This window comes from Myxine glutinosa, chromosome 1, assembly GCF_964187855.1.
Source record: "Myxine glutinosa chromosome 1, kmMyxGlut1.1, whole genome shotgun sequence".
In the NCBI taxonomy this organism is placed as follows: Eukaryota; Metazoa; Chordata; class Myxini; order Myxiniformes; family Myxinidae; genus Myxine; species Myxine glutinosa.
Genome location: NC_136261.1, coordinates 16,283,678 through 16,303,775, shown reverse-complemented (window position 1 = coordinate 16,303,775; position 20,098 = coordinate 16,283,678). Strand labels below are relative to the sequence as shown.

Sequence of the window (20,098 nt, the reverse complement as noted above, 5' to 3'; positions counted from 1 at the left end):
TCAAGGGGTTAATAAAAATTGGATATAGTGCCATCACCGAAATTCACGTTAAGTGCCATGAAGAGGATGTTTTCATTAAGAGGATGAAGAGTGCATCGTGAAATTGACTCGTCAGAAAACCTCTAAATATTTATAACTTGGCCGAAAAACAATCAAATGCACAACACAACTCAAATTTCACATAAAAATCATCTGCTTAATATTGTAAATCGTACAGACCAAAATCAGATGAGAAAAAACTAAAAACTCAAAATGGCCACCGATTAGATGGTGTTACATATTTATGTGAATATGTGAATTACCATTCAGGTCTTTGCTTATCCATGCGTAGTAGATTAAGGGTTGTTGTGGTTGGAGGGTCAGGAGCCCTTCTGAAAAAGTGTCCGGAAACGGAAGTGACCGGAAACGGAAGAAGAAAAGACACGAGGAAGAAAAGCGAGGATTCTTCTTCTTCCTCGCCCCGCACCGACGAAAGGTGGGATTGATTGAGCCGTGTGGAAAAGCGGCGTTCCCGAGCCTGTCTGGCGAGAGGAGTTACCGGGACGGATACCGGCCCGGTGGACGGCAAACTGTCGTGTGGCCGTGCACCGATCCAGCGTTTGGCGCCGTTCGCGACGCCGTCTAAAAAGACGCGTACGGGTCGCCCGTTGGGGCCTACCACGCCTGGCAAGCGGCGTGGGGCTTTTGGCTTGCTTTCCCGTCCCCGCTTCGCGTGGCCGCGAGGGGCTGTAGCCGGGGTGCCGGGTACGATTCCGGCCCGGTGGAAACACGTCCACCCGGGGTTCGTTCAATCGCCCGAGTGCGGCGACGCCGACCATCATCTTGGTCAGGAGGGGCCCAGAGACATTGTGCGGGACCGAGACCAAAAGGGTGTCGTGAGTACTCACCGGGACACACGTATATAAGATGGCCATCTTACTCATAGGGAAGTGCTTGTGAATTGGGAATTGTTGATGGTTGTGTATGGTTGATTGCTCGGGGAAAATCTCCGTGGTTGTGTCATTGAAATTGTATGGTATCATTACCAGTGAAATATATCCTTGAACGTCAGTTGTCTCTTGGGTGAAATTCATATGGATTGCGTGGCGAAAGCGCATATATAATACAGCTTTCTGGCGAAGTTCCTCTCACGGTCCGGGGGTCACCGAGACCAGGTATTCACCGAGGGGACCACGTAACAGAATTGGGGGCTCGTCCAAATTACGATTTGCGGTTTCGCAATTGGGTCTACGTCCGGGATCTAAAATTGTATATAAATAATAAAATAATAATTTTTTATTAATTAAAATTTATTAATTAATTATTAATTGGTAATTTTTTTTGGAGAAATTGGGGTAAAATCTTGGGTGAAGGTTAACAGGTGTTAACGATAGGCACCATGGCGTTTGTGGCACAGAACTTTGGGGTAACCCCGAGTGAGGCACAGTTCCGAGCGTTGCTAAAGTCGGACCTCTTGAAATTGGCCAAACATTTTAACTTGGAGGTCCGAACTAATTTGAGGAAGGCAGAGTTGCAGGCCACGGTGATACAATCTATGGTGGGATTAGGAACATGGGACGAGTTAGCCTGGGAGTGGCTACCCGAAGAACCAGAAGACGTTGAGCTCCGGAAACTGGAGTTGCAATTACGGAGCCAGGAACGGATCAAAGAAGAAGAAAGGAAAGCAGAAGAGAGGAGAGAAGAGAAACAAGCAGAGGAAAGGAGAGTGGAAAGAGAACTCCAGGAAAGGTTAAAAGAAGAAGAAAGGAAAGCAGAAAAGGAAAGAGCAGAAGAAGAAAGGAAAGCAGAAGAGAGAAGAGAAGAGAAACAAGCACAAGAAAGGAGAGTGGAACGAGAACTCCAGGAAAGGTTAAAAGAAGAAGAAAGGAAAGCAGAGGAGAGGAGAGAAGAGAAACAAGCAGAAGAAAGGATGAAAACAAGGGAACTCGAAGCAGAGGAGAGAAAAGCGGAAAGGGAATTAAAGGAACGTGACATGGAGCTTCAGCAAGAAATTAAATTCAAGGAGCTGGAGTTAATGAGAGAACGGGGAGAGTCACCACCCTTGCTGATGGGGTCGACACCTTACCAGAAAACCTGGGATGTGGGCAGACATGTGAGGCTGGTTCCACCGTTCAGTGAAAAAGAAGTCGCGAAATTTTTTCCACACTTTGAGAAAGTGGCTCGACAATTAAACTGGCCGGAGGAGGCCTGGACCATACTCGTGCAAAGTGTGCTGGTGGGGAAAGCTCAGGAAATTTATTCGGCGCTACCAATGGACCAATGTGCAGATTATGAGGTACTGAAGACGCACATCCTCAAAGCGTATGAGTTGGTTCCGGAAGCTTACAGGCAAAAATTCAGGAATGCCAGGAAGAGGGAGAGTGAGACCCATGTGGAGTTTGCCAGAGTGAAAGAAAACATGTTTGATCGGTGGTGTGAGTCAAAGGGAGTCGGGAAAGACTTCGAAACATTGCGGGACTTGATCCTGGTGGAGGAATTCCAGCAGTGTGTCCACGAGGACATCAAAGTGTACCTGCAGGAAAAGAAAGTACCAAAATTGTGGGACGCAGCCACCATGGCAGATGATTATGCTTTAACCCACCGAATAGGGGTCCACGAACCTAACTCCTCGCCTAGATCTCCGCAGGGGAGGTGGGGAACAGCAGGTGCGGAGAACGACAATACCTGGCGGCGGCCTCGAGAGGAGTATGGGGACAACGCGGATACCCCACCTGTTCGGAATCAGAGGGATGCGGGCCCAAGACAAACTTATATTTCGGGGGGCCCGAGGCAGACCACGAGTTTTTCCTCCGGGCCTACTTGCGCTTTTTGTAAGAAACCTGGACACTTGATGTCCAGTTGTTACCGCATGAAAAGGGAAGACCCAGAGCGGAGTCCGACTATTACGACTCCAAATGCAATGGCCATTGTGAGAAATCGCCATCAAAAGGGTTACCAACCATTTATTTCAGAGGGGTTTGTGTCACTGGATGGAGCCTCGACTAACCGGAGACCGGTTAGGATATTGAGGGACACAGGAGCACATCAATCTTTAATGCTTGAAGGCATTTTGCCATGGTCCGAGGAGACGGCAACGGGGGATAGGGTTCGTTTACAGGGGATCGGGGGCGGTGTTAGTGCTCCACTTCATGTCATCCATTTGGAGTCCGATTTGGTGTCAGGACCGGTCACCGTCGGTTTACAAGCCACGCTGCCTGTAGAGGGGGTATCTGTGGTTATCGGGAATGATTTGGCCGGGGGTCAAGTTTATGGTAACCTGAGGGTTGGTAAAGAGCCCAGCAGGGAAAATAACACCACACCAGCTCGGGATGGCGACAAAAGTGCCAAGTTATTTGTAGGGGGACTGAAATTCAAAACAGAGGAAGAAGTTCTGACCTCTGTCTTCAACCGATATGGGCCGCTGGTGGAAGTGCGGTTGGTAAGAGACAGGGAAACGCAACAGTCAAGAGGGTTCGGCTTTGTCACGTTTGCCAGCACAAAAGACGCCAGAGAGGCAGAGAAGAATTGGAATGGCAAGGATTTGGAGGGTCGGACCATAACAGTAGGGAAGGCATTTCGTAGGCGTCGAGAGGTCTCCAGGAGAGGACAACTGGGCGGTAGTTTTGGTGGTGGCCGCAATCAATATTATTATGGAGGCTCCCTGAGTTACGACAGCTCCCGAAGGAAGGATTGTCAAAGTAGTGGCCGAGAAGGAGACCGCTATATTTGGGACTATAGTGACAAGCGGTCCCCCCATAATTATTCGGGAAATTCTGAAAAGCTGAAGCACTGAAGGCGGCGGAGCCGCCGAGCCAAGATTCCTACACGGATTAACCATGAACGCCCCGTTCCTAAAGGCGTCCATGTAGTGAACTTTCATGCACGGACTAACCGTGAACTCCACGTTCCTCAAGGCGTCCATGTAGAGAACTTTCCTGCACGGACTAACCGTGAACTCCACGTTCCTAAAGGCATCCATGTAGTGAATACTCGGCTTGGCCTCCCGGAAAAAGTGCTATCGAGTTGCTTAACTTTGGATCTTTGATCAACCCCTTAACCTTCATTCACAAGAAACTGACAGTCAAAGTCAGAGGGTCATGAGATGGGGTTGGGCTTGGTAGGAGTCCAACGGGAAATTGAACATGTAAAGGGCAGGGACAATGTCGTTGCTGGTGCTTTGTCCAGAGTGAATTACCTTTGAAAATCTCTGGGGGTTTTGTGAAATTTTGTTGCTTTATTTTTGAGTGGTGATAATTGTTGCCCAGGGGAACTGATGATTTGGGGGTTGAGTCACCTGGTTTGTTTATACAAGTTGGCCGGCAAAGAAAGTTTTCGCGGGGTTCAAACTTTCTTTCTTGAAGGGGGGGAGTGTTACATATTTATGTGAATATGTGAATTACCATTCAGGTCTTTGCTTATCCATGCGTAGTAGATTAAGGGTTGTTGTGGTTGGAGGGTCAGGAGCCCTTCTGAAAAAGTGTCCGGAAACGGAAGTGACCGGAAACGGAAGAAGAAAAGACACGAGGAAGAAAAGTGAGGATTCTTCTTCTTCCTCGCCCCGCACCGACGAAAGGTGGGATTGATTGAGCCGTGTGGAAAAGCGGCGTTCCCGAGCCTGTCTGGCGAGAGGAGTTACCAGGACGGATACCGGCCCGGTGGACGGCAAACTGTCGTGTGGCCGTGCACCGATCCAGCGTTTGGCGCCGTTCGCGACGCCGTCTAAAAAGACGCGTACGGGTCGCTCGTTGGGGCCTACCACGCCTGGCAAGCGGCGTGGGGCTTTTGGCTTGCTTTCCCGTCCCCGCTTCGCGTGGCCGCGAGGGGCTGTAGCCGGGGTGCCGGGTACGATTCCGGCCCGGTGGAAACACGTCCACCCGGGGTTCGTTCAATCGCCCGAGTGCGGCGACACCGACCATCATCTTGGTCAGGAGGGGCCCAGAGACATTGTGCGGGACCGAGACCAAAAGGGTGTCGTGAGTACTCACCGGGACACACGTATATAAGATGGCCATCTTACTCATAGGGAAGTGCTTGTGAATTGGGAATTGTTGATGGTTGTGTATGGTTGATTGCTCGGGGAAAATCTCCGTGGTTGTGTCATTGAAATTGTATGGTATCATTACCAGTGAAATATATCCTTGAACGTCAGTTGTCTCTTGGGTGAAATTCATATGGATTGCGTGGCGAAAGCGCATATATAATACAGCTTTCTGGCGAAGTTCCTCTCACGGTCCGGGGGTCACCGAGACCAGGTATTCACCGAGGGGACCACGTAACAATGGGAAGTTGAAAGGAAATGAGCTAAAATTCCTCTTTTGTTCACAAATATGCATTACTGTTATCTTTTATCTGAAAATATACAACCTTCGTATTGTTTCTATCGCATTTACAAGATTTTTCAGTTGCTAACTCCTGCTAAACACGAGTCCAAGCACATCCCTGCTCCTATATAGTGAATCAGAAGCTTAGCTTTTTTGAGCTCTTCTTGTACTTCGCTACTGAGTATTTGGGATTGTTTAAAAGTAATTTCAAACTGTTCTTATCACCTGGCAGGATATCCAATCTTCATCGGTTGTCGCACTCTTCTGGACACTTTTTTTTTTTTTTTTTTTTTTGTCTACTGAATCGAGACTGAATACAACTGAACTTTTTGAACTTGTGACCAAAATTGGGGGAAATTGGTTGAATGTGAAAGTTAAAAGTAAAATTTTGTGAGGATTTAACAAAATGGTGCTCAAAGTCTGGGGCATGGATGGGGAAAGATCTGACTGATTGACAATCTGATGATGGTATAGATCTCACGAGGAATTGGATGTCATTACGAAAAAACACCAAGCAATTGAGAGTTCTTGGGTTAATGGGATATAAATATGTGCATCTACAAGTTGATGGGTTAATAAAATGTAGTTCTGGATGATACTGAAACTATGAGCAATGCTGGCAATATCCAGGGAATGTGACTTGTTGGTTTTGGGGGCAAACAGATCGGAAGAATGTGAAGACAAAGGGACAGAGATACGGTGTGGTTTGAAGTGGTGAATTGTGACAGCCACTTGAGATGTGGGAGTCTGTCTTGAAGGAGCAGGTCATATTTTTACCCTTGTGGTTTGTCTGCGAACAAGATATGTATGTAAAAGGTTATGGACGAGTTATGACTAGAGTTGAAGGACGAGTTGATTAGGTTATAAAAACGAGCCGATTAGATTTGATTCAGGAGCGAATCTCGGTCCGGCCAATCAGCTGGATATAACAACATAAATTGTTCAGCCTGGTGGAGGTATGTGCTCCTTCTCATGTGAATATGTTTTTATCACATGAAGCTGGTTTCTGAGTTGGTAACAGGAGAATACGGAGAGCCTGACGTAATGGAGCCCGCTTGGTGTTTGCAAAAAAGCACCTGAAGGACTCTCAAACTGCGAGAAACAAGATTCTGTGGGCTTTCATGTGTCTTTCACTGAGGAGAGGCTTCCGTCTGGCCACTCTGCCATGTCGCCCAGATCGGTGGAGTGTTGTTGCAGTGATGGTTGTCCTTCTGGAAGTTTCTCCCATCTCCACACAGGATCTCTGGAGCTCAGCCAGAGTGACCATCGAGTTCTTGGTCACCTCTCTTACCAAGGCCCTTCTGCCCCGATTGCTCAGTTTGGCCGGGCGGCCAGCTCGAGGAAGAGTCCTGGTTGCTCCAAACTTCTTCCATTTAAGAATTATGGAGGCTCAATGCAGCAGAGATTTTTTTTGTCGGCTTCCCCAAATCTGTGCCTCGACACAATCCTGTCTCAACTCTGTAGGCAGTTCCTTCGACCTCATGGCTTGGTTTTTGCTCTGATATGCATTGTCAGCTGTGAGACCTTATATAGACAGGTGTGTGCCTATCCAAATCATGTCCAATCAATTGAATTTACCACAGGTGGACTCCAATCAAGGTGGAGAAACATCTCAAAGATGATCAAGAGAAATGGGAGGCACCTGAGCTAAATTTCAAGTGTCATCGCAAAGGGGATGAATACTTATGTAAATGTGATATTTCAGTTTTTTCTTTTTAATAAATTTGCAAAACTTTCTAAAATCCTGTTTTCTCCTTGTCATTATGGGGTATTGAGTGTAGATTGATGAGGGAAAAAATGAATTTAAACGATTTCAGCATAAGGCTGCAACATAACAAAATGTGAAAAAAGTGAAGGGGTCTGAATACTTTCTGAGTGCACTGTAAATTGGGGTGTGCTGTGTTGCGCACGAGGTTTGCAGAATTTACCTTTGATAACAAACTATTTGGCATGTTGGAGTATTAGTGTCGAGGTGTGATCAAAACGCTTGGCCTGTGATTGAAATCTCAAAATGTTCAAATGAGATTTTGAGCATTGGGGGTGGAACACGAATCTCAAAGAGGACGCGGGCAGGTGCGTCATGTGACGGATCGACAAGCAGAATCGACAGTCTGGATTGAATGGGCATCTGTGAGAGCTGTACCTTTTGTGGTGGCTGAAGGAGAGAGAGAAAATGGGTTTGTTTAAAATAATCATTGGAATAATGTTTTTATATTAGATGCTGGAAAAATTCTAATTGTGGCTGTTGTCCGAAGTGTTTTTGGGTTTTTCAGCAACGGAGATGCTACAAATGGCAGGTGGGTATCCTCAGAGATGCAACACCAATAGGCTGCTCAGGGAACACCTGCACTCGCCCAGGGCGCCAAACAGCCCCAGCACACCATGTTGCACACCACCAGCACACCAGTACGCAGATGCTGCTGCTGGACATGACAGAGACACCGCTAGTACAGAGCGAAGCACCACTGAAACAAGATGTATGGCCAGCAATGCCAGAATAAACTTGCGCCATCCTAACAAGCAGAGATAGATTTATTTGATAACTGGAAGGGGAACATGCTAATTGAGTTCAGAGATAACTGGAGGTCCTTTTGTTAGATAGCCTCGACATCTATTAAAAAGATTAGTTGGGGTTTAACAGTAGACCGGACAAACAGGGACAAAGGGATGGCCCATTAAAAGCGAACTTCGAAATATACTCAAACCACACCCCCGGCAAGAGGCTCGATGGAGAAACGAGGAGAACACACATTGGAAACCGAATGGCTCTCTAAAACTATTCAAAGATTGGGGGGAACAATTTTGAAATGGTTACTAACGGCTTTAAGTGCCGTCAAAGGCTTTATTCTCTTAAATTCTGTTATGAAGCTTTTTTTAACTGTGTGTGGCGAAGCTTTCTCCAAAAATCCTCCCAAAGAGACCCAGAAAAACGATGGTGTTGGCTGCTGCACGAGATCAAGATGCCTCCTTGCACTCCTATGGCTCTGATTATGACTCATCTGCTGAATGGATTGTGATGTTTACAAAATCCCCTGTGGGTGCAGGAATTGTATGTCCCTGTTTTTCTTTATTCGTTTCCACAAACTCTTCGTTTGGGTCTGATTCCCAACGACTTCGCTTTGGGTTTGACTCCCGAAGAATTGCTGTCACCACATGGAGGACATGGATTTCCTCTATGCTAACAGCGCAAGCACAGCTGCAGAACGAACCGTTGGAGAATGCATCACTGCAAAATGGCGCCGATCATGCAAGCGTCATTTCAGTTCTGATTAGCGACAATTTTACCGCCACTAGATTAAGCATTGCGGGTGTAGCTTTGTCTCGGGTTTGCATCGTCTTACGTTTTCAGTCCTATGATTGGAGTTGACGATGGCAAGATGCCTCCGCTGGGGAAAGGGTGAGCTGGAAGCTGCTCCGGGTGCAAAAGGACGTTAGCAGATGCACTGTCGAAGACGAAGAGGCTCCTGTAATCTTACTTGTATCAAAATGTTTCTGCGACATGATTCTTTAATAACAAACGGACGAATGTGGAGACCAAGGGTCTCTTCAAATGGTAAAATGAAACTTAAATTGAGAAATTCTATATAGAAACATGAATTGTTAGCTTGGCACATATTTTGAAGACTGCTGTCTTCATTCAATGTTGACTCACCGTGCTTCCAATCTTGAAGATTACAACATCCGTAGCAAGAGATATGCTGAGTATTGTTCTAATAACAAAAAACTTGATTGTATCACCTCACTCTGTGTTTACATACCGGGATGAGCAGCAGTTTCTTTGTTCTTAGGAATGTTTTGCCCGAATTAATTACGATAACGATCACAGGTCGAACTATACTTAAAGAAGACCTTTTTGTGGTAAGATTCAGATCGTTTTGAAGGCGCTCCGGTTCACTCTGGTGACCATCTTAACGTACGTTTTTGTACATCTTAACGTTCAGTCCGCAGCTGAGTTTTGGTTTTTCATTAAACTTGATACTTCTACAAGAACTGGACTCGAGGCTCGATCTAAATCGGAGGACGAGGAGCGGGGTCGGGTCCCACACCACCACAACAACTTCCTCATCTTTCACGTTTTCCATCAGATTCTCTATCGCACCCCAGAACTTGTCCCGCTCTTCATTGCTCCGAGATGACGTCTCCCAACAGCTTTCCAATCATCATTTTCACCATCATCAACCTTTCACTCACTCTCGTCACACTCACCACACTGTCTACAAACTCCTCAGAAAACAGGACACCAACACCATTCACGCCTTCCGGGCACCCTTGCCACACAAACGTGTATTTCTGTCCCTGCCTACCCATCACGATTCTTACACCACTTCCCTTCCATCTCGTCTCCTGCACACAACATATGTCCACTCTTCTTCTGAACAATACTTCCACCACTTCTCCTGATCTCCATGTCATTGTCCCTACATTCCATGTCCCAAACCTCAGAAACTGATCTCCACGTGGGGCATCAGACGTTTCGTCGTCATAAATGGAATGATTTCCACCCTTGCTTCGATCGGGTTCCCCACCTTGAGTTTTGATGAGATGGAGTGAGGTCCCCCACGGGGTATTTCGGGCTGCACCCTGCCCATATGTAATTGTAATTGTAATTTAAGAACAACTCTGACACTACTAAATAATTATGAAGTTTCTTGAGAGCGGCCTCAGAGGAGCTACTCAAGATTGAGGAGGATTGCAGCCCAGGAATAAGGTATATTTCTATATTCCTAACCCCCCAAACAACAACTTTAATCCTCCCATCCTTGTATAGTTGTAGATTGTGAAGTGTCAACCTATTTCTTTCAAGGGTATTATCTGCTTACCTGTGTCTTTTGTAATTCCTGTGAATAAAATGAACCTAAAATCTCTTCCCCATTCATGTCATATAACTTGTAGGTCCAAGGAACTGTATTCACTACATCAACGATTTTAATAAGTTCATTAGTCCATCTATTTGTGTAACCTTTCTCAAAATGATTTTTCCATCTGTACATTCTTACAATATTACCAACTTTGAACTTTGGCTTTCTCAGATTAATATCCTTTTCGTAGTCTAATTTTGTAAATGTTTCCGATGGTTTTGATTTTGTTGATGAATGAACTGTATTGTTGTAATTATCTGCAATATCCTGAATTATAGATACCCATTGTTGAGAATAGAGTTGAGTGATATTTTTTTACATAGTCTCTCTTTCAAAGTGCGATTAAAACGCTCAATAACAACTGCCTTTCCTTCGTTAAAGGTGCTGTATAATTTAATACCATTATCTTCAAGAAATTTCAAAAAGGTTTTGTGAGACAACTCTGTTCCCTCATCAATCCATAACTTCATTGGTTTTCTTTTCCTTTTATTAAATATCCCACTAAACGCTTTCAAAAGAGTATTACTTACCCCTTTGGCTTTTCAAAGGAGCAACCCATGCAAATCTACGACTCAAATCAATAACGGTTAAAGCATACTTTGCCAAATCAATAACGGACCAGCCATTGGAGGCCGAACCAGTTTCACCGACAATGACTTCACCAGCACATACTCCTGAGCAATTCGGTAAATTGGTAAACCAATGGGTCAAAATAATCAAATTGGTCAAAGTAAGACATTTTAAAGGTAATGATATGAACTGTCAAAATATTTATATTATGAATATACTGGACCAAGTTCAAGGTCACAAGATCCTTACAAGTTCAAGGTCACAAGATCCTTAAAAATCTAAGTATTTAATCTTAGCTAAATAATTACCACTGTGATGGACCTATGAATTTCTTCATTTTCAAGAAAGAAAAGAAGTTGAATTACGTCAGTGATCATACTGGATGGAAGCAGTATCAGTAAAGGTTTCCATGATCACACATCTGAAAATGTCACTTTTTCTATTTTGATTTATTGCACATTAATTTTATGACCACTTCAACCATTTACATCTGACAAAAAAAACGTACTTTTTGCATCTTGTGAAAAGACAATACGCCCAATAAATGTGAGATCTCAATGTGCAGCAAGTTTTAGACCCTCTACATAGATAGTACATTAGATTCTTTTAATTCACTTTAATTAAGAACAAGAACAGCACTCTACGACGTCGACTGATATGCCTCCGCCCAGATTATTACATCATTATAACACTGATATCAAGTTTCATTTAAATCCATTCAGCTGTGCCCAGGTTTGCACATTTTTACCTGACATGACCTTTGACTTATTACGTTTGTGAGAGGGTAGTGTTACGGGGTCCTCCCCTTACCTCGGGTCTCGGTCGACCTCCAAACCCCGAGAGGGTCCCCGGCAGAAAGATGTGTTATCCTTGGTTGAAATCGAGCAAATAATGAAACCCTCAATGGAAACAGCAAATGAAACAGTCAAATCAATAATGCAACCGCACCAGAATATGAATCAACAATAATATATTAGAAATCACCCAAGAAGAGCCATACAACAATGGGGCAATCACCCCTACTATCAAATCTTATGGTGGTAACCTTATCAAGCCCCTTAACCCCAAACTCACAGCACCTCCCCAATGTCTCTGCACCCCTCCAAGGCGAAGTCCCAATGTCTCTGTGCGCTCCCGCGATCGGGGAGTCAAGGCCCGATCAAAGTCAATTGAGGCGTAGGCGATCGAGGCGACCCCGAGGTCACGTTGTTCAGCACCCAGCAATACAGCGGTGGAACGGAACCTCACAAAGACGCGCTCCGACGTACACGTTTGCGGTTCAATCTGCGAGCTTCCGTATAATTCTCAAGTGCCCTTTCTGGTACAGCCGTCCCCGGCAAACCACCGGGGAATAATGCCCAGCCGACACGACCAAACACAGTTCACTGCAGGTTGCTCGCGTGGCGAAGATGGCGGACGGCTTTCACTCCAACCCGGGCTTTGAGGCCAGGATCCTCCGGAACCGCAATGAGGATACCCGACGACACAGGCTCCACACACTCCGGCGATATCTCTTATCGCCCGAACTTCCCTTCAAGGACGCAAAGTTCACTTGCACTGAACGTCGAACGCTCGGTCCGGAGGTTCAACAACCATGTCTCTCCACGATCTCCTACCGCCTCTTCTTCCTCGCTCCAACTCTTCCGGTCATGATCCGGATTTCTGGCCACATTTTACCAGGAGCGCTTTTAAATCTTTTAACTATAATAACCCTTTCCCTTCAACCACAATCACCAGAATACTTCGAACCAACAACAATAATCATAACAACAATCATTAGGGCCGAATCCATAACACTTCCCCCCCTCAAGAAAGAAAGTTTGAACACAGCGAAAACTTTCGTTGCATGCCCTCTTTAAACAAGCCAGAGTAAATTCACAACCCAAATCAGCAATCCCCGTGGGCAACAATATTCAACCTTTCCCGAAAATAAAGCAACAAAATTTTACACAACCCCCAGAGCTTTCCAAAGTTAATTCCCTCTGGACCAAGCGTCAACAATGACATTGTCCCTGCCCCTCTGATTTTTACTTCTAGTTTCTCTTGAATGAAGGTTAAGGGGTTGTGATCAAAAACCCAAAGGCCAGCAAATCTATAGCACTTTCCCCGGGAGGCCGAGCTGAAAGCCAGTTTCCAGGGTGGTTGGGTGGTTGGGTGGTGAGGCCTGGAAGTATTCACCACATGGACGCCTTTAGGAACGTGGAGTTCACGGTTAGTCCGGGGAGGAAAGTTCACTACATGGACGCCTTTAGGAATGTGGCGTTCATGGTTAGTTCGTGTAGGAATCTTGGCTCGGCGGCTCCGCAGCATTCAGTGCTTCAACTTTTCCGGACTCATAATAATTACGGTGGGACCATTTGTCACAGTAGTCACCTGACTGGCGGTCTCCTTCTCGGCCACTGCTCTGATAATCCTTCCTTCGGGAGCTGTCATAACTCTGGAAGCCTCCATAATAATATCGCTTGCTACTACTCCGTGGTCCTCCTCTGTAGCCCCCTCGACCCCTAGGAAATGCCTTCCCGACTGTGATGGTCCGACCCTCCAACTCCTTGCTATTCAGACCCTTTTCTGCCTCTCTGGCGTCCTTTGCGTTTTCAAACGTGACAAAGCCAAACCCTCTTGACTTTCGTGTCTCCCTGTCTTTTATCAGCAGCACCTCCAAAAGCGGTCCATAGTTGCTGAAGGCAGACTCCAAAAAATCTTCCTTTGTTTTGAAATTCAGTCCACCTACAAATAACTTGCCAAGCTTGTCGCCATCCCTAACTGGTGTTGTAGCGGCTGCCGCTGGGTTTTCACAATCGCCTTGCACCTATCAAGGACGCGGAGCGATCACCATGCCGGGCTCGTCCAGGACGCCCGGGCAGGCCCGCGCTCAACTTGCCAGGCCTCGGTCGGGACGCCGGCATGCCCGGGCAGGCTCGCCCTCAACTTGCCAGGCCGCAGCCAGGACGCTGGGCCACGCCCCCTGGCGCCGGGCCTGGGCAAACCCCCTGGGATAATAGATATATATTGCTGCCCGATAAACGGGTTTTCAGAGTGCCTGAGTGTTTGATTTGATTAAAGCAACTCGGATGAATTCCAGCTTTTTGTCGCGTCCATTCTTCCGATCGACGTGGGAGCCCCAGCTCCTTCATTGGTGACCTACCGACATGGACACGGCAGTCGCCCTTAAACTGCCTACCTTCTGGGAGGCTCACGCGGCGGTTTGGTTCGCACAGGCGGAGTCCCTGTTCGCCCTGCGAGGCATCACGGCCGACGACACCCGCTTCCACCATGCGGTAGCTGCGCTCAGTTCGGCTACCGCGGCCCGCGCCCTGAGCCTCCTCGAGAGCCCGCCAGCCGCTGACAAATACGGCGCGATTAAGAAGCTTCTCCTCGATGCTTTCGCCCTCCCATCGGCGGAACGCGCACGGCGCCTGCTCGAACTGCCTGAGCTCGGCGACACGCGCCCTTCCGAGCGAATGGACTACATGCTTTCACTGCTCGGCGAGCACTCTCCGGCATTCCTGTTCCGGGAGCTGTTCCTCCGTCAGCTGCCTAACCCGGTACGCCTCGCCCTGGCAAGCACGACGATCACAGATCCCGGGCCCTTGCCAGAGAAGCCGACAAGATCTCCGCCGCAGGACAGCGCATCGCAGCGGCGACATGGGACCCACCGCCGTCCGACGCAACACCCATGGCGCCCGAGCACCCGGCACGGTCGACGGCCGAACTGCCGACGCAATTGGCGGCCGCTACACCGAGCCGACCACCTCCAGCACGACGACCGGGGCCTCCACCTGACCAAGCGTGGTGTTACTATCATGCCAGGTTCGGACAGAAGGCCCGGACATGCCGACCCCCGTGCACCTTCGGCAGGCCGGGAAACGGCCGGGCCGGCATTCATTACCAGCCATGAGCGCCGGCCACATGGGCAACTTACTGTTCATCACGGATAAAGCGTCCGGACGGCGCTTCCTGTGCAACACCGGCGCCCAACTGAGCGTCATACCCGCCTCTGACCAGGACAGGCAAGCCGCGGTTTGCGGCCCCTCCTTGGTTGCGGCCAACGGATCGACCATCCGCACCTTCGGCCCGCGCAACGTCACCCTCTGCTTCGGCGGCCAACGCTTTGCTTGGACGTTTGTAACCGCAAACGTGCCCATGGCTCTGCTAGGCGCCGACTTCCTCTGCGCACACGGACTGCTGGTGGACGTCCAACGGCGTCGTTTAATCAACGCCGAAACCTTCAGCTCCCTGGTATGCACATTGAGCAGCTCCGCGCCGACCGAGCTGGCATGCACCGTCCCGGCGGCGAACGAGTTTGCTCGCCTGCTCACGGAGTTCCCGGCCCTCACGCGGCCGACGTTTTCGGCCGTCGCAGTACGGCATGGGATCGAGCACCACATACCAACCACGGGCCCGCCGGTCTACGCCAGGGCCCGCCGCCTCGACCCAGCCAAGCTCGCCGTAGCGAAGGCCGAATTCGACGCGTTGGAGCACCTCGGCATCGTGCGGCGCTCCGATAGCGCGTGGGCCTCGCCACTGCACATCGTGCCAAAGCCGGGGGGTGGATGGCGCCCGTGTGGCGACTACCGCCGTCTCAATGACGCTACCACCCCCGACAGGTACCCGATCCCACATATCCAAGACTTCTCCGCCCGTCTGGTGGGACGGGTCATTTTTTCGAAAATTGATCTCATACGGGGATATCACCAGGTACCTGTCAGGGCGGCCGACGTCCCTAAAACGGCAGTCATCACGCCGTTCGGCTTATTCGAATTCTTGCGGATGCCGTTTGGTCTCAAGAACGCGGCTCAGGCGTTCCAGCGCTTGATGGACGGCGTGCTGCGTGACCTGCCGTTCCTTTTCGTTTACCTGGACGACATCCTCGTCGCCAGCACGTCCCGGGCCGAGCACCTCCTCCACCTCCGAACACTGTTCGGGCGCCTCAGCGAGCACGGCCTCATCGTCAACCCGGCCAAATGCCACTTCGGCACGACGGCCGTTGATTTTTTGGGCCACCACATCACCAAGAACGGGGCCGTGCCGCTGCCAACCAAGGTCGAGGCCATCACCACGTTCCCGCGTCCCCGCACCATAAAGGCCCTGCAGGAATTCCTGGGAATGGTGAATTTTTATCACCGCTTCGTGCCCCGTGCTGCTCAACTCATGCGGCCCCTCTACGAAGCCCTCCGGGGCAAGCCGGCCAAGCACGACATCGCCTGGTCCGCAGCAATGGATGCGGCCTTCCAACGCTCAAAGCGGGCCCTCACCGACGCAACACTGCTCGCTCACCCGGTGCTCAACGCTCCCATCGCCCTCACCACAGATGCCTCCGACTACGCGGTGGGCGCCGTACATGAGCAATGGGTGAACGGGGTTTGGCAGCCACTCGTTTTTTTCAGCCGGCAGCTCCGGCCGAACGAGCTCAAATACAGCACGTTTGACCGGGAGCTCCTCGGTCTACACCTGGCCGTCCGCCATTTCCGCCACCTCCTGGAGGGCCGACCTTTCACGGCGTTCGTCGACCACAAGCCGTTGGTTTACGCCATGGCCAAGGTCACGGAGCCATGGTCGGCCCGCCAACAGCGCCACCTCTCCGCCGTGTCGGAGTTTACCACGGACATCCGGCACGTCGCCGGCAAAAACAACGCCGTGGCCGACTGTCTTTCCCGGGCCAGCGCGAACGCGGTCCACCTGGGCATGGATTTTGCGCTTATGGCGGCGGACCAAACCACCGACTCCACGGTGCAAGCCCTCCGGGCGGCGGACACGGGCCTCCGCCTGGCCGACATCCCCTGCGCGGACACTGTCCTGCTCTGCGACGTCTCCCAAGGCCAGCCTCGCCCCATCGTGCCCGTCACCTGGCAACGCCGCATCTTCGCCTCCCTCCACGGCCTTTCCCACCCGGGCCGGAAAGCTTCCCAGAAGCTGGTGTCGGCGCGTTTCGTCTGGCACGGCCTTCGTCGGGACGTCCGCGATTGGACCAGCACCTGCACGGCCTGCCAACGGGCCAAGGTCCACCGACACACCCAGGCCCCGCTGGCACCTTTCACCGTGCCCGAACGACGTTTCGACCACGTCAACGTGGATCTGGTGGGCCCCCTCCCCCCGTCACGGGGGTTCACACACCTGCTCACCATGGTGGACAGGACCACCAGGTGGCCGGAGGCCGTTCCCCTCGTCTCCACCACCACCGCCGACGTGGCGCAGGCTTTCATCGCCACCTGGGTCGCCCGCTTCGGCGCACCGGCGGACATCTCGTCAGACCGCGGACCACAGTTCACCTCCGAGCTGTGTGGCGTGGTCGCCCGCAACCTGGGGGTCAAGCTCCACCGTACTACGGCCTACCACCCCCAAGCAAACGGGTTGTGCGAGCGATTCCACCGCTCCATGAAGGCCGCGCTCATGGCCGGCCTTCAAGACGGCGGTTGGGCCGACGGGCTGCCGTGGGTCCTTTTGGGCCTTCGCACGGCCCCCAAGGAGGACCTCCAGGCATCCACCGCCGAGCTTGTCTATGGCCAGGCGCTACGCGTCCCGGGCGAATTCGTGCCCGACGCTACCAGTCCCTGGTCCGCAGCTCACCAGCGCTCGGACCTCCAGGAGGCCGCCCGACGGTTTGCCCCCGTGCCAACATCCCACCACGGTGACCCCCAGTCCTACGTCCCCCAAGCACTCCGCACAGCGGAGTATGTTTTTGTGCGTCACGACGCACATCGGTGGCCACTCCAGCCGCCGTACGACGGGCCCTTCCGGGTGCTGCGACGGGACGACAAGTCGTTCGTCATCGACATCGGCGGCAGGTTGGACCGGATTGCGGTGGACCGCCTCAAGCCGGCGCACGTGGACGTCGACCACCCACCACGGGTGGCCCTTCCGCCGCGGCGAGGCCGCCCCCCGTCCACGGTGCCCCCCACTCGACCGCCCACCACCTCACCGGACCCCCTCCCACGACCCGCCAGGGGTCGCTTCGGCCGGGTCATCAGGACCCCCCTCAAATTGACCCTGCCGGTGCAAGTCGATTCTGGGGGGACGTGTGTAGCGGCTGCCGCTGGGTTTTCACAATCGCCTTGCACCTATCAAGGACGCGGAGCGATCACCATGCCGGGCTCGTCCAGGACGCCCGGGCAGGCCCGCGCTCAACTTGCCAGGCCGCAGCCAGGACGCTGGGCCACGCCCCCTGGCGCCGGGCCTGGGCAAACCCCCCGGGATAATAGATATATATTGCTGCCCGATAAACGGGTTTTCAGAGTGCCTGAGTGTTTGATTTGATTAAAGCAACTCGGATGAATTCCAGCTTTTTGTCGCGTCCATTCTTCCGATCGACGTGGGAGCCCCAGCTCCTTCAGTGTGTTATTTTCCCTACTGGGCTTTTTAACAACCATCGGGTTACCATAAACTTGACCACCGGCCAAATCATTTCCAATAACCACCGATACTCCCTCAACATGAAGCGTGGCTTGTAAACCGACGGTGACCAGTCCTGACACCAAATCGGACTCCAAATGGACGACATGAAGTGGAGCACTAACACAGCCACCAATCCCCTGTAAACGAACACTATCCGCAGTTGCCGCCTCCTCGGACCATGGCAAGATGCCTTCAAGCATTAAAGATTGATGTGCTCCTGTGTCCCTCAATATCCTAACCGGTCTCCAGTTAGTCGAGGCTCCATCCAGTGACACAAACCCCTCGGAAATAAATGGTTGGTAACCCTTTTGAGGGCGATTTCTCACAATGGCCATCGCATTTGGAGTCGTACTAGTCGAACTCCGCTCCTGATTTTCCTTTCCCAGAGCATAACAGTTGGACATACAGTGTCCAGGTTTATGGCAAAAGGTGCAAGTAGGCCCGGAGGAGAACCGAGCCCCCCGGACGATACGTCTGTCCTGGAACCGCAGTCTTCTGATTTCTAGAAGTCGTGGTGTCAAAGTGGACCTCATTTTCCTCCCGAGGCCGCCCTCATGGATTTTCATTCTCCGCCCCTGATGTACCATAGCTCCCCTGGCTAGGTCTGGGCGAGAAGTTCGGTTTGTGGAACCCCATCCTGTGTGTTAAGGCATAGTCATCTGCCATGGTGGCTGCCTCATACAGCTTTGGTACTTTCCTTTCCTCCAGATGAACTTTAATGTCCTCGTGGACACACTGTTGAAATTCCTCCACCAGGATCAATTGTCGCAATCGTTCGAAGTCTTTCCCAACTCCTTTTGAATCACACCACCTATCAAACATGGTTTCCTTCACTCTGGCAAATTCCACATGGGTCTCACTCTCCCTCCTCCTGGAATTCCGGAATTTTTGCCGGTAAGCTTCCGGGACCAATTCATAGGCTTTGAGAATGTGTTTCTTCAATACCTCGTAATCTGCACATTGGTCAATCGGTAAAGCCAAATAAATCTCTTGAGCTTTACCCACCAGAACACTTTGCACTAGTATGGACCAGTACTCCTCAGGGCAGTTTAACTGTTGAGCCACTTTCTCAAAGTGTGGAAAAAACTTGGCTACCTCCTTTTCATTGAAGGGTGGAACCAGCCTCACATGTCTGCCAACATCCCAGGTGTTCTGACTAGGTGTCGAACCAGTCAGCAGGGATGGTACCTCTCCCCATTCTCTCTTTAACTCCAGCTCCTTGACTTTAATTTCCTGCTGACGCGCCAATTCACACTCCTTTAACTCCCTTTCGGCTCTTCTCTCCTCTGCTTCGAGTTCTCTTGCAGCTCTCGTTTCCTCTGCTTTTTTGTCTTCTAACCTTTCCTGGAGTTCTCTTTCCACTCTCCTTTCCTCTGGTTTTTTTTTCTTCAAACTTTCCTGCAGTTCTCTTTCCACTCTCCTTTCCTCTGTTTTTTTCTCTTCTATCCTTTCCTGGAGTTCTCTTTCCTGTACTTTTAACCTTTCCTGGAGTTCTCTTTCCTGTACTTTTAACCTTTCCTGGAGTTCTCGTTCCTGTGCTTTTTCCCTTTCCTGGCTCTGTAATTGCATCTCCAGTTTCCGGAGCTCCACATTTTCTTGCTCTTCTGGTAACCAATCCCAGGCTACCTCTTCCCATGCTTCTAATCCCACCATAGATTGTATCACCACTGTCTGCAATTCTGCCTTCTTCATATTAGTTCGGACCTCCAAGCTAAAATGTTTGGCCAATTTCCAGAGGTCCGATTTTACTAACGCTCTGAACTGTGCCTCACTAGGGGTCACTGTAAACATCTCTGCATCAAACTCAATAGTGACTACTGGTAACACCTGTTAACTTTCACCCAATAAATTTTTGACAAACAAAACAAAAAAAAAATTTTTTTTTTTTTGTTGTTTGTTTTTGGAAAAAATTTGGGCATGTTGGAAAAAGTTCCAAATTTGGGAATTCTGGGAATGTTGGGGAATTCTTTCCCGGAC

The 20,098-nt window shown here is 50.2% G+C and overlaps 1 long non-coding RNA gene across 1 annotated transcript in view; it reads left to right on the top strand.

Annotated features, from left to right (window-relative positions):
* The window catches only part of LOC137421495 (uncharacterized), a 266,707-nt gene extending 252,899 nt beyond the window's left edge, over window positions 1–13,808 (top strand). The window contains exon 4 of the long non-coding RNA XR_013624628.1: window positions 13,505–13,808. This is a non-coding gene — a long non-coding RNA (uncharacterized LOC137421495). The remainder of the gene's footprint in view (window positions 1–13,504) is intronic.
* The last annotated feature ends 6,290 nt before the right edge of the window (window positions 13,809–20,098 follow it).